At 46.5% G+C, this 26597-nt stretch overlaps 1 protein-coding gene across 1 annotated transcript in view; it reads left to right on the forward strand.

The window, feature by feature from the left end:
- The window catches only part of LOC138552196 (zinc finger protein 268-like), a 135382-nt gene that overhangs the window by 26354 nt on the left and 82431 nt on the right, over nucleotides 1-26597 (forward strand). Inside the window, exon 2 of the mRNA XM_069642520.1 lies at nucleotides 9592-9712. The gene's annotated coding sequence lies outside the window, so the exon portion shown is untranslated. The remainder of the gene's footprint in view (nucleotides 1-9591; nucleotides 9713-26597) is intronic.

Below are 26597 nucleotides of genomic sequence, written 5' to 3' on the forward strand. Positions count from 1 at the left end.
AGGGGCCTTGCATCCATGTCTGTCGAGGAATAGATTGACATCTTCTGGTGAGTTAAAGAATTGGGCTTTCCCATCATATTGGATTCGTAGTTTCGCAGGGAAGAGCATTGAGTATACTATTTGGTGTCACGCAGTCGGCGTTTGACCGTTGCAAAGGATCTCCTCTGAGCCTGGACTGTTGGGGAGAAGTCTGGGTATATTTGTATAACGTCTCTGTCGAATTGGAGGCTGCTTTTGTCTCTAGCCAGACTTAAAATCTTGTCTCGATCTTTGTAATTCAGCAACTTGGCTATGATTGGGCATGTTTTAAACTTTTCAACATGTTTTAGTTACTCTGTAGACCAATTTGACTTTCCAATCAAATCAAAATTAATTAATGTAGAAATCCAACTATGATATGATATGATATGGCATTTGTAACGCGCCTATACACAAGTGTTTCAAGGTGCGACGAGGCAGGGAGGGGGGAACAAGGGGAGACAGACAACGATCCTACTAGGCCAGGTGTCATTCAGATCGCGCAAGTGCATGGGTAGGGGGGACGGGAAAAGTGCAAGGGGGAAAGGGAGAGGGGAAAGTGCAGTACAGGGTTAGTAATGAACAAGATAAATAATAAGGGCCAGCTGGTGGCAAGTGCAAGATAAGTGCAGACAAGTGCTGGGAAGGGGGGCTGTAGGGATACAGAGACGGTCCCGCAGTGCAGGGGTTGCCAGGAAGGCAGTGCAGGGGAGAGTGGCTGGGCCAAGGACCGAGACTGGTGAGTGGCCCAGTTGCTGATTCAGTACAGTTTCAGTGATTTAGCAGGGGAGAGGGAGAGAGAAAGCAGAAGCAAAGAGGAAGGTTTTTAGGTGCTTCCGGAACCGGAGATGGTTCTCCTCAAGTTTCAGGGAGGCAGGAAGGCTGTTCCAGAGGGAGGTCCCTGCTGCGGAGAGAGATCTCCCCCCAACTCGTTGCTTGGAGAAGCGGCTGACCCTGAGGGAGTTGGAGGCGGAAGAGCGAAGTGCTCGAGAAGGAAGATATTTAGGAAGGGAGAGTTGAAGGTAATTTGGCCCCAGGCCCCAGAAGGCCTTGTGGACAATGCAGAGGGTTTTGAACTTAATCCTCGCAGCCACAGGGAGCCAGTGAAGCGATTTCAGTCCTGGAGAGATACGGTCTCTGGGCTTGAGGCCAAGGACAAGTCTCGCAGTCCTGTTCTGGATGAGTTGCAGAGGGCGGAGAGTAGAGGCAGGCAGATTTAGATAGAGGCTGTTACAGTAGTCCAGCTTCGAGAGAACCAGGGCTCTGGAGACAGTGAGCTTCTGGGGGTAGGAGAGGAAAGGAAGGATACCTCTGAGGAGGTGCAGCTGGTAGTGTGACTTCTTAGAAACGTCAGAAATGTGAGGAGAGAAGGAGAGTGTGGAGTCGAAGATGACCCCGAGGTATTTTGCCTTGCAGGTAACTATCTCTGTTACCCCTCCCCCTTCACACCTGTCGCAACCCATTGCTTGATGAGTTGACCTGCCAGAAATCACCACCAGCTCCCTGTAACTCCCCTGGACTCAGAATAACGATGACCTGCAACAAGGAACCAGGATAAGAATATCAGATTGGGAACTGTGGTTTAGAACATTTCAAGTTAGTTAAGGTTCCATTCTTTCATGTAACATTAATAGGAGGGGGTTGACACTAGTAGGCCACAGAGTAATCCTTTCACTTCATGCTGGGATTTCATCCGAGGTGAAGACCCCGCACCAACTCCTAACCTAGCCAAGATTAAACAGGAGGTGACAGCCCATCAGCCGCTCATCTGTTTCTCTTGACGTGGTCAAGTTGCCTTAGTTTAAAACAAAAAATTGTGATATGGTTGATTATTAAAGGAAAGATTTCACAATTTTACAAACAATAATATAACTGAATACAAAAAAGATAACAGGCGCCCCTCTCTAGAAAGAACATGGCATGATAAGCTGTTCTGTGCCATGTTCACAGCCATCCCTTTTAGAACAGGTTATCATGCCATGTTCTGATATGATACGATAGGTTATTTATAATGCGCTTAATGCCTCTTCCTCTCTCGACCCCTCTAGCTTGTGCAGAATAGGGCTGCAAGACCTATCTTTGGCCTCAAGCCCAGGGACCATATCTCTCCAGCCCTAAAATCCCTCCACTGGCTCCAGGTTGTTGCATGGATCACATTTAAATCCCTCTGCATCACCCAGAAGGCTGGTTGGGGCCGTGGGCCACTCTATCTACAAGTTGTTCTCACCAAATACTGTCCTTCCAGACTCTTATGCTCCTCCGGGTCCAACTCTCTGCGTGTCACGCCCTTTTCTATGAAGCAAGCTGGGGGCAGATCTCTCTCCTCGACTGGCTCCCACCTCTGGAACAGCCTCCCCCTCTTATCTGTCTTGAGCCAGACCTCCTAAAATTATGGAAGCTCCTCAAGACTTTCCTCTTCACCCCTCCTTCCCCCTCTCACTCCCATGCTAATACCCCACAGTCGCTGAGATTGGTGGCGTGACATCTGTTTATTATATTGCCTTTGTTCCCATGTTCCCTCCCCTTTGCCCTGTTGTGCTTTGAAACACAATTTCTTGATGTATAAGCGCCTTACAAATGCACAATGACTAAATAAATTCCAGAAATATGATATGTGTCTCCAAGTGCCCTTCAGTCTTAAATGACAGAACCTGGAGGATTAGATTAGTGCAATTAATTCTTGTAATGCGCAACGCGTCTCAGGCTTCGGTGCGCGTTGGATGGGTGATTATGAACAGCTTTGTACCAGAAGTCCATTATTTCCCCTATTGGGATGATGTTAAGACAACATCTCAAAAAGTGTCTAAATCACGCATTGGGGAATTTTATTAAGTAATCGGGTAACACTCTGCACTTTTTCTCAATGGATGCCAGGTGTCTATACATAATGTATTGGCCCACGTGTCCTTATGTGTTAAGATGGATTTCTGAACTCTGACCTGGTGGGCAGAGTTTCAGGAAGCCAGCCTAGATTCTTGGAACAGGGTAACCTTCCGGACAAGCCAGAACAATCAAGGGAGCTATGGCAGGTGGTCAAGACTAGGGGCCTCATTACGAGAATGGAGGTAACCATGCCGCTTTTTGCGGCATGGCTACCCCCATTCCGGGTACCGGTCCAGGTTCCCTTATTGCGGAAATACCAGGCCATTCCGACCTTGGAGTGCTCGGTATTTCCACATTCAGGGAACCCGGACCGGTACATCCCCATTCCCATTTGAGCCCCCATAGGGCTCAATGGGAATGGGGAGGATGCAACAACGGGCCCGTTAATGACAGGCCCGTTGTTTGCATCCTGGTCTGCTCGCGGGGCGTCCTTAGTGGGTCCCGCAAGGAGACTTCGTAATGAGGCAGTAGGGGGTTAACAGGGCCGGCAGCTCTACCGGACCCGTTAACCCCCTACCACCTTCCTCGTAAAGAGGCCCTAGGTCTCAGGTTGGGTGAGGGTGACTGAAGGACTTCAATGAGCACACAGAGTAAAGGACACTTACATATCACTCCCAGTCAGGTGTAGATATATTAAAAATACATATACATTTATTTCAAGGTGTTTGAGTTTCAAACACACAAATCAAATCACAGAAATACTTATTGGGCCAACACAACCCTATCAGAATACATATATACAAGACCTTTGGGGTCTAAAGGGTTAACTTCATGAAAGGGTCCACAACCTAAAAAGGAAGGAAACAGGCAGTGCAAATGGTCTTTAGCCCCTTCTACATCTAACACACTCCTAACTAAGGGGCAGTCCAGTCCCTAGGAAGAGGGGAGCCTTATGCTCAAAAGTACAGACAATGCAAGCGCACGCAGTAGTTCCAATGGGCAGAACAGGGTCTCTTCAGGGGGCTGTAGCAGCTCAGGAAGGTGGGTGAGGCGATGAAGAATAGGTTCCCACTATTCGAGGAGGACCTCCACTTGAGGGCAGAGGTGATTCCAAGAGTCGGCAATAGTTTGCTAGATCGCACTAGCAGTGGAAAGCCGAGGGGCTCCCAGGGGCACTCGTGCATAAAAATAGATGGAGGCGCTAGGGGCCACCGGTTATGGTTGCGATTACTCACCGCCATCCGGCGCACTGCGGACCAAACTTTGGCAGTCGAGTCCACTTCGGTTGCAGGTTCAAATGCAGCAATATGGTGACTCTGCGGCTTTCAGCGATGAAGATACAATGATTCCCAAATGGGACAGTGGCGATTTCTCTGCTCCTGGTGGATGGATCAGGCCAGTTTCACTGCAGCAGGCTTCAGGGGCAAGAGGGTCACAAATGCAGGGCACCTGCAAAGATCGTCACCACGGCTGGGCCGCACGGTAACTGTGTATGCTCCGGTTCTGGCGCACTCATCTCACTTCAGACCTGGGAACGCCAAGTGTATGAAATTCAGTGTGAGGGTGCCGTGAACACAGAGCTAGCAATATACCAAGTTTCGAGGGTCTCCTCGAAACGACGGCGGAGACAGAGCAAAAGTCTTGCGTAAACCTGTCAGCCCACTGGATGGCCCACGGACACTTCAGAGAAGGCTTACTTGCAGGGTTTGTTGAAGGTGCTGAGAATAGTTGATCCCACTATTCCAATGGGTCGAAGCATCTTCGCAGACCTTATAGGACGACCAGATGCATAGGGGTCCCACGGGATGACAGCGAGCTCAGGGTGCCAATCCTTCCAGCGGATCACCAGCGGTTCCTTGACTCGGCTTCTTAGCTTCAGGATACTTGGATCCTATCCTTCGTTCAGTGAGAACTCCAGAGATCGACATGGTCTGGGTGTTTGGGGGCTTTTCTTATCCAGAATCTCCTTTGCGCCAAAACAAAGAGGACCCAATGAGAGATCTGCTCACATTCATGCATACCATGCATGGACCAATCACGGACCACCGCGGTCCTAGGCATTCACAGCACTCCAGACTCTCTGGCACCCAGGATGTGTGTTGGAGACAGACACCCCAGCCCACATCCTGGAGGCACACACACAAGACATGCAGAAGCCCATGAAAGCTTGGTGTTTCGCAGGATAATGCATGTTCAAATAAGGACTGACCCGGGTCGGCTCGACCTGGGGAAGGTGAAGGAGCAAGATGGCTAAAGGACAGGACAAAGAACCTCGTGACATGGCCATTTTGTAGCCAGGCCACCTATCCATGCCAACCGCGGTTAACGCAGGTAACATGGCAGGAAAAGGTTAAAAATATATGAAAAGATAAGTTGCTATCAGCCCTGTTCATAGCACATCAGCACTTCTCCTAAATTCCCTTCGAGAGTATCTAGGGCCTTTGGAAATGGCTAGAGACCCCCAATGCACTGTACTGTAAGGTACTTGGTGCATTGGTAACATGTTGATAAAAAGTTGCAACACAGAAAAGGATGAAGGGAAACAAAGTCTCGCAGTACTGACTGTCTAAGGGCATGTCAGTTTCCCCATAACGAAGTGAGCAAAATCCCAGAGGAGTGCAGCAGAAGGCTGTCCTTCTCTGGCAAAGGCAGACTATGGTGTAAAACAGCAAAAAGTTGGGGGGTTCACAACTGGAGGGAAAATTACACATGAAATGGAAATCTTTCCTAACATTGTGTCGACCCAATCTACTTCCCCAGTCTGGTTTTGGGTAGGTTCGGTTATGAGGATCTCTCTGGTAACGGCTGGATGACGTATGTCTTTGTATACATCACTGACGCTGTTGAGTTCCTCCTGATTACCTTTCTGGATCATATCGTTTAGGTCTTCAAACATAGACCGTACTGGCGGCTCCAATATTTTATGGTGAACGAGCAATAGGTTCCACTGGACACAAGCCTTTAGGGAGTTCAATCCAAACACGTACCTAAGTGCGGGAATGGATACGCTATTAGGCAGGGACACTGCTTTGCACCAAAGTAAATCTTCAAGCATACTCCATTTACACCAATTCCTATGGTTCGATATTTCGAGGTTGTAACATATGGCGGGAACTACCTTACCAAAGTAGTATTTACTAGAGGGATCATTTAGAAATGGCAGTACTTTGTGTTGATCCTTTTCATTCGAGCTGCGTAAAGTAGAGCATACAGCCACGTTAAACTCAGGTTGACAGATAATTGGAAACCCAAATAAGTCAGATGTTCTTCTGCCTCTAACTCGTTATTCCTGAGACTCCACCTATGCTTTGGCAAACGCAAAAGTTTAGAAAATCTGATTATTTATGTTTTTATTACATTCATTGACAGTTTGTAGCCGAAGTATAGGTAGAGAATCCATTTAGTAAGCGCTGCAATCAGACAGGCATCTGGTATAAAAGCAGGATGTTGTTGGTGCTGCCAACCAATGTAATTGAGCTTTCCAAGCCTTGGTGGAAAACTGTGAATACTATCAATCACAGTGCCTAAATCAGAGATCTATTGATGAATACGGCAGGGGCTAAAATGCAACCCTGCCTTAGTCCTCTGCGTGTTTAGATCGTGTTTGTTAAGGCACTCTGAGAATTAAGTATAACTTTTATGAGTGTGTTACTGTGGAGGCCAACTTCCCCCTATAAATTAGACCGGTTGACAAGATCGAAAGCTGAGGTTAAGTCATACAAATAGCCTTGTGTTTCCCACTAATGGTTTTATTTTTCAGGCAAAAGAAATCTGTTCAAGGTAGTATGAACTCTGCGTCTGAAACATGTTTGAAAGGTAGGGATTCTGTTATTTGTGCTCGCCCATGCTTCAAGATCTTTAAGGATAATGGAAGGGTTTTCTTGATCCTCCTTTTTAAAACTGGGCACTATATAGTCCGTGTGTCCAGAATGGGGTAATATTTTCCTCTTGATTACTTCTTGAAACAGTGCAGTTAGGATCTGTAACCATATGAGGGGAAACTCTTTCATGAGGCTAGCAGGTAACCCGTCCGGGCCGGGGGCTCTGGAATTTCCCGCGTCCAAGATTAATAACTCAGTTTGTTGTTAACCCCAAATGGACCTAGAATTACAATCTGAAATTAACCAGATAAAATGAATAAGGAGAGACATAGTGAGCCAACATATCCGTGTTGAGGTCTTTCACTGTAGATTCCAAACAAAGGTTCATTTTATCAGTACTCTTGTTATGCCAATGGATCTGATTGCCCTGTTCTGAAATCACCAAGGAAACAGAGGCTTTGATTTGGCTTTGTCTCCAAAGCCAAATCAAAACCAGTCTGAAGCCAGTTGTGGTAATTGTCAGTCGCTGGAATAACTTCAAAACAATAGTCGAACAGACACTAGGAGGTAAACATATAATCTATGTAGGAGTAACTATGTCCCGATGCCAGGTCGGAATTAACTCCCGATCATGCAGTAAATGGCTCGACAGATTAAGTAGCTTCCAAGAGTTTTAAGTCGTCATGGTGGGATTCTTTGGTTATTAAATATTTCAAACATTCTAAGTTGAGAATCAGAAGCTTGGCATGTGTGCTGAAGTCGCCCTCTAGTAAGATTACATTCGAATTGGACTCCTGGTACCATTTAGTTATTAAAATATCTGCCAGGTGATCGACCAACTCGGATAGACCAGTTTTGACCCGATTCCTGTATATGTTGATAAATAATACTTTATTTCAAATGAAGGAGTGCTTTAGTAACAACCTTTACAGCTAGGAGACCCATGCAAGGATTGGACCAAGTAAAGGCCCTCCTACACAGTTCCTGTTTTTAATAGCAACAGGTAGACCCCCTGAGTGTTGTGAAGGCGTCATGAAGTAAGACACAGGCAACAGATTCAATTATCTAAATAAAAGGTTTTATTTTTTCTTAAATGCCAGGATAAGATGTGTGTTCTATTAAGAACAATGTCCGATCCATTCATGAATAAGCATTCGAGTCCTAGCTTCAAGGGGGGTATTTGTATATTAGAGGGCATAACAAGAGAGTGTTGAATCAAAGTGTTGTTGCTCCCGAGCAGCAAGGACCCCGTTTTCCTTATTGGTTTGGTGATGGCTTTGGATGTAAGATCTCCCTGGGTCTCGTTTAATGTGCATTGGGAGCCGGACACAGTTAGCTTGGCTTCAGGAAGTGGCTCTCGATCTTAAGCAATAATAAAAGTAATCCAAATAAGTCAATAAAGAGCACGCGAGCCAGAAAAATAAAAATGTATTACATGCAACTGCGATCAGGAATAATTGAAAAAATCATTCAACGAACTATACATAATGTAATGTTTTATAGTAGAAAGTAGAGTCACATCCCAAAACATTGTTTTAGAATACTTTGAGAATGCCGTTTGCTGATTGGCCAATCAAAGTTGCTCTATAGGGGAATCTCTAGAAGGCCTGGCCCTATTGGCTTGTTCTGTCCCTTGTGACCGTTCTGTTAGCTACATCATAATAATGACTTCATGGTGGTACCGTCTTAGGTTGCCAGACTTATGACTGTATAATCAACATCTTATTATTTTTCATGTAATCCTCAGCATTCAATTGGAGTTACTCCTTTGGTCTTTTTGGGGTGGGTCGCTTCAGTTACCGTTCCCCAATGAAATTGTGAGGTGTAAACAGCGTGGCAACAATTGTATTTTTTCCGCATCTTATTCTCGTGAGAATTAAACGTTGGCACCATTTTACCATTCTCAACCATCAAGAGGCGTCAGTGGCAGCATATTATTGCGACTTCTGATTGTATACAAGTAACTTCTGCCTTTCCATTTCCATGGTTTATGTGCAGGACCACATGTACTGAGCTCTTAGGCCCTTTGCTCTGGGACCGTGCACCTTTTGGGATTATGTGTGTTTTCGCCTCTGTGTGGAGATGTGATCTAGTGACTAAAATCATTTATGTGATTCATTGATGTGTCCTAATCGATGTACAACCTTTATTGCATCTTCTGTGTTCGGCTATGACCTTTACATCTGCGTTAGTCCTGAATAATGAGTTCTCTCTGAGCGGAGAACTCACGTTATCCCTGTATGTGTCTACACTCCTAGGCGCTTGTTTTCCTACAGGGGCGATGTGGTTCTTCTGTTCGAATGACTCCCTGTTGTGCATGTCTCTGCACGTAGTCTTGTACTCCAGGGCAGTGACCTTGTATTTGTTAGTTTTGAGAACATGGCAGACCCTTTATTAGTTATGTTTCACTTTCTTTATGTGGGGGACCGGATGGACCGGATGGAGCATTCTCTTTTGCAGCCAATCCCTACGCTGCATTCTACCCCTTCCCCTCATGGACCCTGCTTCTGATAGCAACATCTAATTAGGTCATGTTCCCTTGTGTTGTGCCAGGGAAAGAGTTTCACCCCATCTAGCCAATCGCTGCAAGGCTTTACACCGTGCTCAAGGCTGCTGACCTTGCCAACACATTCCCCACGCATGGTCATGATCCGACTGCCTTTTCCTGTATAAAACTGTCTCTGATGTTTTCAGGTCTACTATTCCAATGGCCCATGCATTGTCTTTACGTCTGACGCCTACTAAGTGTTAGGCACCTATGAAGCGTTAATGTATGCATTTATATATATCGTGTATTACATTCTCTACACACATAACTTCCTGATGTGTTTCTTGTTTCTTCTAGTCTTTGCTGACATATGTGTATGTATTCGGTTAGGGCTCACTTCTGTCCGGATAATATTCTATTGATGCCTTTGGTTTCTCACAGATGTAAGACTTTCATCCCAACGGAGCTCTGCGCGGTCTGAAGGTGGAGTTTGGGCATTGCAGTTCGGAGGGCTCCAGAGTTTGTTTGAAGGATGAGCTGGATTGACTTCCGCAATGGCTGGGTAAGTTCAACGAGTGACATGAAGCGTGCAGTGGTTCAAGTCGCGGTCCTGAGGGATTGGAAGCTGTGATCCTGATGTCCCACTTTGATTTTCGAAGAGGCGGCACTTCAAAGTAGTCCTCGGGGGTGAATTGACTGAGCCGAACAGGTGATGTGCTCTGCAGTGTCGAGCCCAGTAGGCCCACTTTGGGTGCAGCCTTTTTGGTGGTGGCCATTTTGCTACTCCATGCACACTTTGGTTGCTGTGTCCCACATACCCGAGCAACCAATGGGTGCATGAGTGTTCACTTATAGTACAGCTCCAAGCACTGAGAGTGTAGTGTTTGCCTTAAACATACTGAACCTCATTACGACTTTGGAGGCAACCATGGCGCTATTAGCGCCATGGCTGCCTCCAAAATCGTGCCCGGTCCGGGTTCCCTGAATGGGGAATTACCGGGCCATTCCGAGTATGGAGGGCCCGGTAATTCCTCCTTCAGGTAACTCGGGCCCGGTCCTTCCCCATTCCCATTTGAGCCCCTATAGGGCTCAATTGGAATGGGCGCGGCAGCTAACAACGGGCCCACTCATAATGGGCCTGTTGTTAGCTGCCTGGTTCCTTCGCGGGACCCGCTATGGACGTCTGGATAAACCAGACGTCCACATCGGATCCCGCGAGGGAACCTCGTAATAGTGCGGAGTGGGTTTAATGGCACCGTTACCGGCGCCGTTAAACCCATTCCGCACATCTTATAATGAGGCCCACTGTCATCGAAAGCACTGCATTTATGAGTGCTTAGGATGACACCATATTTAGGCAAATAGTAAAATCTTGGCATGTGTTGATCCCAGCCCCCTGCTGGTCACGGTCACCAGGGTGCATCTGAAAACGACCTGCGTTCAAGGTGCCATGCAAAAATGGCAGGCACCGAAAGGGATGCATCGAAAAGTCTGGCTTCATGTCGAGCTGTACGAGGGTTGCAGCAATAGCAGGTAGAAATGCCAAAGGCAGCACTGCGGCACCTCTGTTCTCTGGTCAACCCAAGCAACTTTGGTGACTGGCAGCAACAGTGGAGGGAGTGAATGTTGGTTTTGCCAGTCAGTCATCTATACTAGAATCTCTTGTGTATGGGCTGGCTGGCGGAACCATATAGGTGTCAAATCAAGTGGGATGGGACTGAGAGAGAGACAGTGCAACATTAATACAATTCTAGGTGACAGACATCAGTGGTCTCCTGCAGAGGTGAACAAAGTGACACGGCCCCCCTCAACCCCCCAATACATCAGGTATAGTGTTTGCTGCACCATTGTACAGTCAAGAGGTCCTGTCCTGGTGCTTTTGACAGGCAATGAGGGGTTTGGCTACTCATGGGTCCCTCTGCCCTGGCCTCCCCCAATGAATCTCAGGCTTCAAATTCTGGAGCTTCTCATGGTTTGCTCCTGGGATCACAGCTGCCTTTAATTGTCCAACCTGTCATGTCTTTTAATTTGGGGTGAGTAGCGCTTTGCAGTTTGATTTGTGTGCTATCAGTGTGAGAGTGCGGGATCTATGTGACAGGGGTTCATCGCCACTGTCATGCACCCATGATTCTTTCTGGGCCCCACTATTCAACACTGCTTCAGAGACCAAGATGACAGAAGACGCCTTGGGGGATCACCCACATACCACATCTGACCTGACACCATAAGGCGGGTGGGCTCCAGACCCCTACAGTCTTTCAGTCCACTTTCCAGGTCCAAACCATCTGACTCCATCACCGTGGGTATAGAGAGTGTCTGGGCTACCGTGGGTATAGGGAGTGTCTGGGTTACCGTGGGTATAGGGAGTGTCTGGGGTAACGTGGGTATAGGGAGTGTCTGGGGTACCGTGGGTATCGGGAGTGTCTGGGGTGCAGTGGGTATAGGGAGTGTTTGGGGTGCAGTGGGCATAGGGAGTGTCTCAGGTACCGTGGGTATAGGGAGTGTCTGGGTTACAGTGGGTATAGGGTGTGTCTCAGGTACAGTGGGTATAGGGATTATCTGGGGTACAGTGGGTATAGGGAGTGTCTGGGGTGCAGTGGGTATAGGGAGTGTCTGGGGTGCAGTGGGTATAGGGAGTGTCTGGGGTGCAGTGGGCATAGGGAGTGTCTGGGGTACAGTGGGTATAGGGAGTGTATGGGGTATAGGAGTTTCTGGGGTACACTGGGTATATAGTGTCTTGAGTACACCAGGTATAGGGAGTGTCTGGAGTACACTTGGTATAGGGTGTGTCTGGGGTACACTGGGAATAGGGTGTGTCTGGGGTACACTGAATATAGGGAGTGTCAGAAGTACACTGGGTATAGGGAGTGTCTGATGTATAGGGAGTGTCTGGTTTACAGTGGGTATAGGGAGTGTCTGGGGTGCAGTGGGCATAGGGAGTGTCTGGGGTACAGTGAATATAGGGAGTGTATGGGGTACAGGAGTTTCTGGGGTACAGTGGGTCTATAGTGTCTTCAGTACACCGGGTATAGGTAGTGTCTGGGGTACACTGGGAATAGGGTGTGTCTGGGGTACACTGGGAATAGGGTGTGTCTGGGGTACACTGGGTATAGGGAGTGTCTGATGTATAGTGGGTATAGGGAGTATCTGGGGTACAGCGGGTATAAGGAGTGTCTGGGTACAGTGGATATAGGGAGTGTATGGGGTACACGAGTCTGGGGTACACTGCGTATATAGTGTCTGGAGTAAACTGGATATCGGGAGTGTCTGGGGTACTCTTGGTATAAGAAGTGTCTCATGGCTGTTCGAAGATAGTAAGCAACCAATAAACGGAAGTGCCCTACTGACATTGTTCAACCACTTGCCTTCTTTGCGAGTTCTCAAGAGTAAAGATCTATAATATGTGAAACAATTGGAATATGCAGCAATAACATATACTACGGTACACTGTTGGGACACTGAGGTTGTTGCATTGGTGAGGAGCTGTGCGCAAACACTATTGTGAAGTGGGACTTCGACATTGTATTAGAATCAAAGGGGAATACAAAATAAAATGGCCGGTTTAATAGGAATTCAGGAAGTGGTCTCTAATTCTCCCCCCATAAAGCAAGTGGAGGATATGGCTGTGATTTTTTATTAATCCAGTGAGTAGGGGACCCAAAAGCCGTCCCACTGGGGGGCTCGTTACACTGGGCCTCATTACACGGATGGCGGTAAGGATTTACCGGTACCGGTAAAATACCGGTACCGGTAAATCCTTACCGCCTTACTACGAGGTCCCTTTGCGGGTTGGGGGATTTAATGCCTGCTTTTTGCAGGCGTTAAAAACCAACCCGCAAAGGGACCCAGGGAGCTAATTACGGTACCGCAATTTGCAGTACCGTAATTAGCGCCTTCCCCATTCCCATTGAGCCCTATGGGGCAAAAATGGGAATGTGGAAGGGCAATGCTGGAAGGGGGAGTTACCGCCCCGCCAACCTTGGAATGGGGCGGTAATTCCCCTTTCCGCCAAGGCGGTGGCGGTATTTTACCGGCATGAACCATGGCGCTAATAGCGCCATGGTTCTCCGCCATCCGTGTAATGAGGCCCATTGTGTTCTAACAAATACAAAACAAGAGAGCTGCAACAATTAGATCCCAACGACACCCCTTGCTGGTGATAGTCGAAGTGTGTGAGGATTTATACATTCTCCTGGGGGGTCTTCATACGGTCAGCACCTAAATTAGAATATACGAGACACTATTGGCCTATCGTGTTGGGAGAGAGGCCCTTGATGTTCTGGTTGGGGGTGACTTAAACTCTAGGTGTATTGATTATGTGTTAACAGAGAAAGGCGTGTACTTTTCGGGGCCTAATGTAGATTAGCGGGCCCAGTCAGGTCTCACAGCGGTAAAGTGGGTAGAAGTCTTTAATGATATTCAGGGATCCATGTTGAACGGAAACATCCCAGGGGATGTTGCTCCTGCTCAAACATGGAGGATGCGTAATAAATCTTCAACAACAGGCTATATATATGGGAGAGAGCCTTGGTTAGATTGCTTCTTGCGTGTCGGTCTGTTTTACTGAATTTAGTGACAATGCTATACCATCTGCAACCCTGAACATGAGTAAAATGGTGAATAATGAAATTGATACGATGGGTGTGATTATTGTGAATAGAGGTCTGTACCAAGTAGGCTGGTCGGACCGTAGTATTCTGGCTATGCCAAAGTATATGTCTAGCCTGGAAAAAATGTATGTCTAATTTAAATGTCCTGATAAAATCATTTATTGGATAAGTACCATTTCTAGCTCCATCCTTAACAGGAACTCGCCCCCCATTTGAAAACTAATACGAAACATGGTCATCAATATGACTGTATTATCGTCGGTGAAAAAAGACGACTTAGACAGGAGATCAGAAAGATTACGCAACTGGTAACTGCCTTGGATAATGAGAAGGAAGGATTTGATGTTGACATTGGCCAATGGGGTTGAGGGTGAGAAAGGTCTTTCTTCAGTCAACCGTCCTTGTCCCTCACTCATACATGCCAACCCTCCCGATTTAGCCGGGAGACTCCCGATTTTTTCATTAAAAACGGTGCTATAATTTACTATCTCCCGCATAAAATAACAATATCCCCAATGCATTCCTATGGGGAAAATGCATGCTCCCAATTTCGGTGCAGAAATCTCCCTCTCAGGGGCTTCGGAATGTTGGCATGTCTGCTTACTTTTAGTAAAGATGTCCAATTCATGTGTAATTTCCCTCCAGTTGTGTACTCCCCAACTTTTTGCTGCTGTTATACACCATAGTCTGACTTTGCCAGAGGAGCACATCCTTCTGCTGCACTCCACTGAGCTTTTGCTCACTTCGTTATGGGAAACTGACATACCCTTAAAGACAGTCAGTACTGGGAGACTTTGTTTCCCTTAGTCCTTGTGCATGTTGCAACTTTTCTGCAACATGTTACCAATGCACAAGGTACCTTACAGTACAGTGCATTGGGGGTCACTAGTCATTTCAAAGGCCCTAGATACTCTCGAAGGATTTTTTAGGAGAAGTGCAGATGTGCCTTGGACAAGGCTGGTGGCAGCTTATATTTTCATGTATTTTTAATCCTTTCCTGCCAGGTAAACCGGGGGTTACCGCGTTTGGCACGAATAGGTGGCCTGGCTCCAAAATGGCCATGCCACAAGGTTCTTTATCCTGTCCTTTGGCCATCTTGCCCCTTCACCTTCCCCAGGTCGAGTCGACCCGGGTCAGTCCTTATTTGGGCATGCACTCTCCCGCGAAACGCCAAGCTTTTGCGGGCTTCTGCTTGCCTTATGTGTGTGCTTCCAGGATGTGGGCTGGACTGTCTGGTTCTTGTACATGATATCTGTTATGGCCTTCTCCTGTCTGTGGGTATCATTACGACCCAGGCGTTAAGGGTTAACGCCGTCGTTAACCCTTAACGCCTATTCTGATTTTAACGGCTGCTCTTAGCAGCCGTTAAAATCCATGGCGCTAACCTGCCATGATGCTAATTACGCCACCGTAATTTACGGTGGCGTAATTAGCGCCTTCCCCACTCCCATTATGCCCTATGGGGCAAAAATGGGAATGGGGAAGGGAAAATGGGAAATGGGGATTTACCGCCCCACTCACCTTGGAATGGGGCGGTAAATCCGCCATTCACCATGGTGTAAACTTAGTTTACACCATGGTGGTAAAGTTGGCGCAATTAGCGCCTGGGTCGTAATGACCCCCTGTCTGTGTCACAAAACCATACCATCCTCCCATTTCTCTCCATTCACTGAAATCCCTCTTTCCGTGTGTCTCTGTCTGAAGCTCCTCACTCCCTGCATGCCCCCACCTTTTCTGTCTGTGAGCAACCCAGGGATGCTGATAAAGCCAGCTTCTTCGATCTCTACTTGGGCAAGAGTCACGTCTAATCACTGTCTGAAACTGTTTACACATTCCTCGTACCAGTGTAACTCAAAACAATGTCTGCGGAACCCAATGTAGAGCTGCTCTGTGTGTCTCTTCAGAATGGCTTAGGAGCCAGCTACATGCTCTATAGTGCCTAACGCATTCACTCACAACCAAGCGCTATACCATGGCTCAGTGCATACTCTTAAGTGCACACTCATGCGTGTCTCTACAATACATAAATAATACATAATAACATAAGTCTTTCTAAACATGTCTCTACAAGGCACTTAATATAACAAGCCTCTTTCTCTCGCAAACCAAATGGCTGAATAATATATGGATAGTGGAACACCTAATGTCACTACTAATCAGAATGAAATGATGGATAAATGAATCCCTAAATGAATAATGAATTTCTAATGATAGCAAACCAGGCCTCTTCATATAATATCTGGTTTTACAGGCTGGTGGCAGCTCATCTTTTCATGTATTTTAACCCTTTCCTGCCAGGTAAACTGTGGTTACCCCGTTTGGCACGAATAGGTTGCCTGGCTCCAAAATGGGCATGCCACAAGGTTCTTTGTCCTGTCCTTTGGCCATCTTGCCCCTTCACCTTCCCCAGATTGAGCCGACCTGGGTCAGTCCTTATTTGGGCATGCATTCTCCCGCGAAATGCCAAGCTTTCACAGGCTTCTGCTTGCCTTGTGTGTGTGCCTCCAGGGTGTGGGCTGGATGTCTGGTTCCAGTACACATCCTGGGTGCTAGAGAGTATGGTGTGCTGTGAATGCCTGGGACCACCGTGGTCCATGATTGGCCCACGTATGGTATACCTGTATGTGAGCTGATCTCCCATTGGGTCCTCTTCGTTTTGGCACGAAGGATATTTTGGATAAGAGAAGGCTCCAAACAGCCATACCATGTCGATCTCGGGAGTTCACACTGAACGAAGGATAGGATCCAAGTATCCTGAAACTAAGAAGCTGAGTCAAGGAACTGCTGGTGACCCGCTGGAAGGTTTGGCACCCTGAGCCCGCTGTCGTTATGCTGGACCCGTCTGTATCTGGTTGCCCTAGAAGGTCTGCGAAGACACTTCTACCCATTGGAATAGTGGGACCAGCTATTCCCGGCACCTTCATCAAACCCTGCAAGTAAGCCTTCTCGGAAGTGTCCCTGGGCCAACCAGTGGGCTGACCAGCTTGCGCAGGACCTTTGCTCTTAAACCGCTGCCGTTTCAAGGAGGCCCTTGAAACTTGGCATCTCGCAAGCTCTGTGGTCACGGCCCCGTCGCACCGAATTTCATACAGTTGGTGTTCCCAGGTCTGGAGTAAAGAGGGAGTGCCCGAACCAGAGTACACACGGTTACCGTGTCGACCAGCCGTGGTGACGAACTTTGCAAACTCAGTGCAGCTGTGCTCCTCTGTGCCCTGAAGCCTGCTACAGCAGAACTTGCCTGATCCATCCACAAGGAGCGGAGAAAACTTGACTGTCCCATTTGAGAGTCAACGCTGTATCTTCATCGCTGAAAGCCGCAGAGCCGCGATATTGCCACATTTAAACCTGCAACCGAAGTGGACTTGACTGCCAAAGTTTAGTCCGGTGTGCGCCGGGTATCGGTGAGTAATTGAATCCTAACTGGTGGCCCCTAGTGTATCCATCCATTTTTACGAACGAGTGGCCCCTGAGGGACCCTCTACTTTCCACTGTTTGTGTGAACTACCAAACTATTCCCAAGTCTTGGAACCTGCTCTGCCCTATTGGGGAAACCCTTTACGAATAGTGGGACCTTATTCTGCATCACCACACCCACCGCACCCAGCTGCTGCAGACCCTTCAAGAGACCCCATTTTGCCCTTCTGGTTTACCGCGTGCGGCAGCATTGCAAGTACATTTGAGCAATAGGCTCCCCTCTTCTTAGGGACTGGAATGCCTTTCAGTTAGGATTGTGTTTTGCCTCCGAACTGTCTAAAGACTCTTTGACCTCCCTGCTTCCTTCCCTTTTCTAGGTTGTGGACCCATTTCGTGCATTACCCCTTTAGGCCCCTTTGGTCTTGTATATATGTATTTTAGTAGGTTTGTGCTGTTTTAGAAGTGTTACTGTTAATAACTACTGTGTTCGAACTCAAAGGCCTTGAAATAAATGTATTTGTATTTTTAATATATCTACACCTGACTGGGAATGATTTGTAAATGTCCTTTACTCTGTGTGTTCATTGAGGTATTTCAGTCACCCTCACCCCTCCTGACACCTGATCTTGACCGCTGCCAATGCTACCTTGATTGGTCTGGCTTGTCCAGAAGGTTACCTTGTTCCAAGAAGCTAGGCTGGCCTGCTGAACCTCTGCCCACCAGGTCAGAGTTCAGAAATCAATCTTAACACCATGAGGTCCTCCTGCATATTACCACCCCTAGGGGGACTATCGGTTACCGGCCTCACGTCCTTAGCCTCATGGAAAAGGGTTCTCCCACTGGGGAGAAGTGACGATATCTGGGGAATCGTCACATAGCTTTCCCCTAATGCTTTCAGCTTCCTCATCTAGCCCCAGCGGAAACCAGGATAGGAAGTCAACATTCCCCTGTTCTTTTCTCTTCCTATGCTCAACATGGAAACAAAAACCATCACATTATGCAAGGGTTAGTGTCTTTCTGGAGGCTGAGCCAGATCAAAGGGGTACCTAAACTTGCGACCACTGAGACAATATTGTAAATGACTGACGGCCTATTTAAAGGCAGCAGCCTCCAATTCAATCGTTGCATAGTTTTTCTCATGGGGACAGAGGTTCATACTTGCATATAAGACCGGATGTTCCACCCCATCATATTCTTGTGCAGGAACTGCCCCAGACCCATTTTAGTAGCATCCCTCTGTAGGATGAATTTCTTGTTAAAATAAGGAACTTTTAGCACAGGATCACTCCAGAGGATGTGCTACAAGGTGTTGAAGCTGGCCTGGTAACGTTTGGACTCAGTGGTTTGGTCGAGAGGGAGAGATGCCCTGAAAATGAGCACCCAAATTGAAAATTATGATTTTGATAGTAATTGATTGTGCAGCAGAATGGAATAGGTTTCAGTTTGTGAATATGGGCTTAGCAAAGTGTTACATAGTGACTTTCATGAGATATGACAGTAATGGGAAATGTTGGTTTCCCCACTATATGAATACACTATATTTGCCCTGAAGAAGGCTGGGTTCTTTGAACATTTGTAAACCCACTTGGGCTGAAACCTGAATAGGCAAAAAGACCAAAGCTGTTTGAAAATGTTTTTAAAAAAGTGTTTTAGCAAAATTGGTTTTGGTAGGTGTAAATTCACTTTGGCACCACATTATTACAGAGTAGTGGCACACTGGGCCTCATTACGACATTGGCAGTACGGTACCAATGGTGCCGGTTCGGCACCGGCACCGTTGGTACCGCACCGCCAGATTACGAGTTTCACTTGCGGATGCCTGACAGCTCGCCAGGTTTTTTGGGTACGTCTTGCCATTAATCACAACAATCGTGTGATTTGTGGCTTTCAGTCATTGATTATAATGAAGATGATATGGGAGCAAAGGGACAATTTTGTCCTATTGGTTTGACTTCAAACAGTTTTCAAAATGAACAGGAGTCTATGGCTTATTTGGAAAAGCCGGTTGTGATTGTGGTACCTGAAGTGGAATTGGAATCACATGTGTCTTTGCCAGTAAATACTGAGGATATAATGAGGCAAATTCTTGCTTTAGCAACAGCGATAAGTGGGATCTCTGGTTCATTAAATAAAAATGTTTCTACAACTCCTGTAACACAACAACATTCCTAGGCATAACGAATCGCCATTTGGCGTTATGTCTTGGAATAGTTGTGGCTTAGCAAATTTTGTCCGATGGAATGATAAGCTGGACACGGCTAGCCGACCGGCTGTAATTATGCTTCAAGAAACTATGCAACTTGGCCATTTTGATGTAGAGGGTTATGAATGATACACACAATTTGCCTCAAGGGGTGAAAAGGGGCGTCCATCAGGAGGATTAGCGGTGCTTCTTGATAAGTCCTGCAAATTTGCCTCGGTTTTGCTTCACAGGGATCCTGCGTGTATGGCTGTGGAATTAACTTCATGTGGTTACTTGAGGACTGTTACTCTGTTCCTGTGTATTCATTGGAACAGAGTAGATTTCACTATTGACCAGTTGATGGAAACATTGGATGAAATCCTTGGAAGTGCATTTGTTCGTAATGCTCATGTTGGTATAGTGGTGGGTGGGGATTTTAATTCTACCTGCTACCAGGTACAGTCCAGTGGGGTACCCGGTTTTGCATATACTTGGCCCCAATCTGTAAGGAATGGACATAAATGGGTTGAATACTTTTTGAGCTGGGATATTCAGTTGGCACCTCCTATTAAACAGCTTTACCCTTTTACCTGGACACGTGGAGGTCTACGATTTTATATAGATCACTTCTTTTTGTCTACATCTTTGTTTAAGGAAAGCAAACTAGTCGAAATTAAAGACCTTGGGTTGGGGGATCATTTTGCTCTAACTATAGGTTTGCAATTACCCAACTAGTGTATTAGCGCTTATCCAATTCTAGAATTATTGGAAATGGATAGACCAAGTTTGTCCATTAGATGGAGTCCTGCTACCTGCCATCAGTTGATGAGTAGAATTGGCAATGATCCGATTTTTTGGGCAAAGGGAAATCTTGATTTAGCCTCTAGTGTTCATCTGGAAAATCTGATGACAGCCAGGATACAGGACCATTTTAAGAGTATTGCTTTAAATTCAATTTGTGTATACAAGCCAAATCTGCCTAGGCATGCATTTAATCTTGCAATACACCAGTCAAAAATTGAAATAAATGGTAAGCTACACCGATTGGGTAACATGCAGCTTGAAGACTTGGTGCATTGTGTGGAGAAAAATGGCATAATATTAGTGCATAGAAACAATATTAAGAGATTAAAGGGGGCTGTTATGTTACATGACAACCAACGTATGATGCATCATATATTGAGACATGAAACTCAGCAGATCTGGACAGTACTGAGAACTATGAATAGTGGATTTGAAGGGCTGACGGAACCTGCCATTTTGGCCCCGTTGTGGATGGAATATATTAAACAGAAATTTAAAATGCCGGGTAGATTTGAGCAACAAAATCAAAGGGATTACTCCAATTCTATAATGAAAGTGTCCCCCTGGACACTAGTAGATATAAGATATGCTATAATGAAAATAAATGAGTCAAGGGCAGTTGGCCCAGATGGGATCCAGCCCTGTATATTAAAAGCCAATCCAGACTTTTGGGCAATGATTCTTAAGCTTACATTTAATAACATCTTCAGGAGTAGACGGATTCCTACTACCTGGTGTACAGCTATTATTGTACCCATTTACAAAAAAGGTGTGGCTTGTGACCCCTCCAATTTTAGACCAATTGCCGTGACCGATGCATCAGCGAAAGTCTTTTCCCAAGTGATCTTAAATGATTTGCAGGAGTTTATGAATAAGAATAATACTTTGTCGAGATTTCAAACAGGCTTTAGAAAATGTATGGGGGGCTCTCTGAATGCTACACTAGTGTCCCTTTTGCAGAGACGGTCGAAGTATTCACATACAGGGGCAATCTATATGGTGCCCTGGATTTGAGCTCGGCCTTCGACACAGTAATTAGAGAGATCTTATTGGAAAAGTTGTTACATTTAGGATTTCCACTTCATTTAGTGGCGATTATCGCTCTACTTCACTCTTCCACCTCCTATAGAGTACGGTTAAATAAGGAGGGGGCCTTAACTTAACCAATATTGACAGAAATAGGGCTCAAACAAGGTTGTACTTTGGCAGCTGTTCTTTTTAATTTATACATGTCAAATGTTGAAAATTGTTGGAATGATGATGTTATTTTCCCAGCTAAACTTGGCCACCTAGGAATAAATTGGCTTGGGTCTGCGGACGATTTGTTAATCATGGATAGAACTCCTTTTGGTCTGCAAACTAAACTGAATTGCTTCGCTGAATTTGCGGAATCGCATAACCTCACAGTGAACCAATCGAATCAAGAATTGTCATTTTCTCAGATGGAGATCAATACTCTAAGAAATGGTGGTAAGAGTTGTTGACTGAGAAATGTAAACGCTTAATGGGCCTCATTACGACCCTGGCGCTAAGTGTTTAACGGCGCCGTAAAAGGCTGCGGCGCCGTTAAATACCTAGCGCCTAATTACGAGGTCCCTTTGCGGGACCCGACACCAGCCGTTAAAGGAGGGAACCGCAAAGGGACCTTGGTGCTAATTACGGTACCGCAATTTTCGGTACCGTAATTAGCGCCTTCCCCATTCCCATTGAGCCCTATGGGGCAAAAATGGGAATGGGGAAGGGCCATGGAGGAAGGGGGAATTAGCGCCCCACCAACCTCGGAATGGGGTGGTAATTCCCCATTCCGCCATGGCGGACTCCGGCATGGACCATGGTGCTAATAGCGTCGGAGTCCTAATGAGGCCCAATGACTCAAATGAGAATTATAAGCAAAAAACATTGGGCCTCATTACGACCCTGGCGGAAATCGTGGCGCCAAATGCACCATGGAGCACGGCGGAAAGCTGCCGATAGCGCCATGGGGGTTGGCGGATTTACCGCCCCATTCCGACCTTGGCGGGGCGGTAAATCCCCATTCCCCATTTTACCCTTCCCCATTCCCATTTTTGCTCCATAGGGTATAATGGGAGTGGGGAAGGCGTTAATTACGCCACCGTAAAATACGGTGGCGTAATTAACAACAAGGTCCCGTAGCGCCATGGATTTCTCCGCCCGGAAAAACCAGGCGGAAAACGCTCCATGGCGCTACGGGAACTCGTAGTGGGGCGGACGGGTCCGCCGCGAATACCGCTGGCGTAAACCCACTCCGCCAGGGTCGTAATGAGGCCCATTGTCATTTTTCATTGCTTCCAATTATCCAGTTTTATTTGTTAAACATTGAACCTTCTATTTTATACATTTTGGACAAATGTAACGTGGAAATTGATTAGATTGTGGATACTTTGCAAGGTATAATGTGGAAGAAGGTACTAGGCCTATCTTCTGCATTTCCCAATGACATTATACGTCATGAGTTAGGACTGCTTCCATTGTCCGCAAAGTGGCACTGGCGCCTTTTAAATAACGTTGCTAAAATCCTACATCCACCTACACATTCTTTATATGAGGACATTGAATGTATGATGATGGCAGGATCCTTGAACTCACTGTCTAAATTTGCGGTGAAAATGAGTGCAATATTGGATGTGTTTATGGTTGCACACGAGGAATTAGCAGCAGGCCTTCCTAGAGCTAAACAGAAATTCCAAAGATTCTATTGGTGCATGCAGTCAGATAGAATTGTCGGATATAAAGCTTATTACGAATTTCTAATATTCACAAGAAAATGGGGCGATCGCCCGAGATATATATTGCAATTTCCCTGTATGAATGCACGTAATCTATATCTACGATACAAGCTAAACCAATTCCCAACAAACGAAAGAGTACAATTCTGGGAAAAGAAAGAATGGTCCGAACGGGCAGGTGGTTGTCGGTTCTGTAAGAATGAAACTGAACTTGAAACCCTTAAACACCTAGTGATGTTTTGTGAGCACTTTGAGGTCTTGAGGGTTAAGGCTTTGGACATTACCTACAGTCAAGCTCTGAATTAAGTAGAAATTCATTATGGAATAGATGTATTTGTGGAAACAGTATTAAGTTGGTAATTAGATTAACAGAAATTTTAGTAATAGTAGACAGACAGTTGCGTGAAATGTTATCCTCAACACATTGGGCCTCATTACACAGACGGCGGTGGCCAAGGTGCTATTAGCACCTTGGTCCATGACGGTAAAATACCGGCACCGCCTTGGTGTAAAGGGGAATTACCGCCCTATTCCAAGGTTGGTGGGGCGGTAATTCCCCCTTCTCCCATTGCCCTTCCCCATTCCCATTTTTGCCCCATAGGGCATAATGGGAATGGGGAAGGTGCTAATTACGGCACCGCAAATTGCGGTGCCGTAATTAGCTCCCTGGTCCCTTTGCGGGTTGGTTTTTAACGCCTGCAAAAAGCAGGCGTTAAATTCTCCAACCCGCAAAGGGACCTCGTAGTAAGGCGGTAAGGGTTTACCGGTACCGGTAAAATACCGGTACCGGTAAACCCTTACCGCCGTCCGTGTAATGAGGCCCATTGAATGGAAACAGTTTAATGATACTAACAATAGTGGAAATTAATTTAAATAGGAGTTGTAAACATATAATATGTGAGTTTAAATGTTATTTTGTTTTGTATATTTATATGTAAGTGTGTTCAGAATTGATGTCATTGTTTAAATTGGCTTATGTAATATTTGTACATGTGTTTAGCAGCAATGTCATTGTTTAATTGGCCTAAGTACAATTATTTTGAAATTTAGGTGATATAAAATGAGTGATGTGATGTTTGTTTTTCTTTTTCGAGGAAATTATGTACATAGAATTTTAATTTTTGAGGGTGATGAACTGTGGTTATATATTTTTTAGATGTTTATGTGAAAATGAAATGTTTTTTTTGTAAAGGTTTATATGAAACCAAACACAACAATAAAAAATAAAAATAAATACTAGGAGAGTGGGTGCCTTCTACTGGGCCAATAATTCTTTAGTTAAGTCAACCGATTTCTGCTCGAAAGGCTAAGGGGTCTCTGTGATGCTGGAAATACATTGGAGGGACAGGGCCTACCTGTCCTTGTCCTACAGTCCTCTTTCATGTGTGTTCTGTGTTTTTCTCTGCACAGGAGTCCATCTGGGACTACTGGCAGTGCAGCTCTTCCTCTTTTTGGTTTGGTGAACAGACCCTTGGGATACGATTAGGGCACCCATGGGTGGGAGTACAGAGGAGGGTATGGGCTGGTAGCAGCTCCATGCTGAGTTCGACAGGTGCTCTGAGTATCCTCCATTTTGGGATACCCAGGCCCTGCCATTGGAATCAGTTGATTTCTGATAGGAGACAAGACGGCTCTGAGGCCTCTTGCTTTCTATTGCCTGTTACCTTGTTTTCCCAAAGTCCTAGGAAGCCCTGACGCTGTCCCTTCCCCTGACTGGCTGTTGGGTGGAAGTTCCTTATATGGTATTGTGAAGTCCAGGCCAGACTGGTTGGAGCCTTCCCAATGACTGTATGTTGTGGGTACACCCTGTGGATGGGACCTGGGTGAATGGAGTGTGTGACCAATATGCATTTCATGTTATGGGTGTCTAGTTTCTGGTATGAAACATGGATACCGCCCAAGTCGTAATGAGGCCCAATGACTGAGACAGCCCTGCCCGAAACTGGTATGAATGGAGTGTGGAGTGATGAATGGTTGGGTACTTGTCCTAATACACATTCCTTGTTGTGAGTGTCTTAGAGGGAGGAAAATGGCCTGAATGCACTATGAGCCTGATTTGCTGCTTGCCTTCCTGAATGCCCTTCTGAATGATTGGCTGCTGAGCTTGGCCCAGCAGTGTGAATGAGAGACAGAACAGTATATCTGGGGACCTCTCACTGCTAGAAATTGTTCAGAAGCTGAAGTAGAAACTTGATGCTTGATCTCGAGAGCCGAGCCCGAAGAAGAAGTTTGACTGCTTGTTACCTTCACCGCAATCTGAAATCTGCCATGATCCGAGTGAGGACCTCGTTAGGACACCTCTTCCCGAGCTACGAGAGACCATCGTGCACCACTAACCTTTGCTGAAGCGCCCTGGTAGTCAGCCTTCGAAACACTGTCAACCGGAGACAGGGACTGCCGCGGAGAGCGAAGAGATGCACCGGACCGCTGTCCACTGACGTCGAACAGGGTTTGCAAGTTTGCTATAACCTCTGGAGGCCCGTCGAAGCCGTGTTGCCCAGAAGCAGGAACCGATTGACACCGAGACGCCGACGACCGGAGCCTCAATGCTCCATTGATTAAGACACTTTGAATTCAAGGATGCTTTCGCCAGCACTGCCGACCACTTTGTCCCGCGGGAGAAAGTCGTGGATGCTGACGCGCAGAGGAGCATCCACCGGTGGGTTTCTCGCCACCTGAAGACTGCAGAGACGCTGACGACCCGACGCCCTTGCTGGGCCAAAGTTCTTCAGTAACTTGCGGCGACGACCTATCGTCGTCGAGGTGTACCGCACGCCTCATCTTAGCAGGACGTCCACGACTGATCGTCGACGAGCACCACCAGGACCGAAGCTGCCGCCTCGACGTCTTTGTTCATCATTTCTTCGAGGGATCTCAACGATCCATGGCTCATGCTTTAAAGGGAGCCGCTCAAGAACGATCCATCAATGACCCGACATCAAACTCTCCTAATCCAGGTACATTGGGGTGGTAGAACTATTTAGAAGGAGATAAGACTCATATAAACAATATATGGACTGGGCTTGTATTATATCTGTATTTACAGGTTGCCTTGGTCGGGGGGATCCTCACACAAAGCTGTGTCTTCGGTAGGGGCCAGTATTCTGCCTATTGTTTAACTAACCTGCTTTTCTCCTATGTCTAATGTTGGTTCACTTTATTTACCGATTTGTATGACATTTGAACTGAGTACAGTTAATGCATTTTAAAGGAATCCAAGAGTAATTGTGGTACCACATAGAAACTGTATATATTTGCCATTATAGATTAACTTAATCACAAAGGGCCTCATTACGAGTTGGCCGTAGTTGTACCTGCATTACAGGCATGGCTACTGGCAAACTCGCTACTGGCACCGCAACCCACGAATGGGCAATTACCGGCCCATTACGAGTTGAATTGGCCGGTAATTGCCCATTCGCGGGTGGCGGTATTACCGGGCTCCCCATCACCATTCTGCCCCATAGGACAGAATGGGGGTGGGGAGCATGGATGCGCCGGCACCGTTGATAACGGTGCAGGTGCATCTGCGAGTTTCACTCGCGGGTGCCCAACAGCAAAAACCTGGCGGGCTGTCAGGCACCCACGAGTGTCACTCGTAATTTGGCGTTATGGTGTGAACGGTGCCGGTGCATCTGTGAGTTTCAGGTAAAACCTGGTGGGCTGTCAGGCACCCGCGAGTGTCACTTG

This window comes from Ambystoma mexicanum, chromosome 1q, assembly GCF_040938575.1.
Source record: "Ambystoma mexicanum isolate Mex_15411 chromosome 1q, UKY_AmexF1_1, whole genome shotgun sequence".
In the NCBI taxonomy this organism is placed as follows: domain Eukaryota; kingdom Metazoa; phylum Chordata; class Amphibia; order Caudata; family Ambystomatidae; genus Ambystoma; species Ambystoma mexicanum.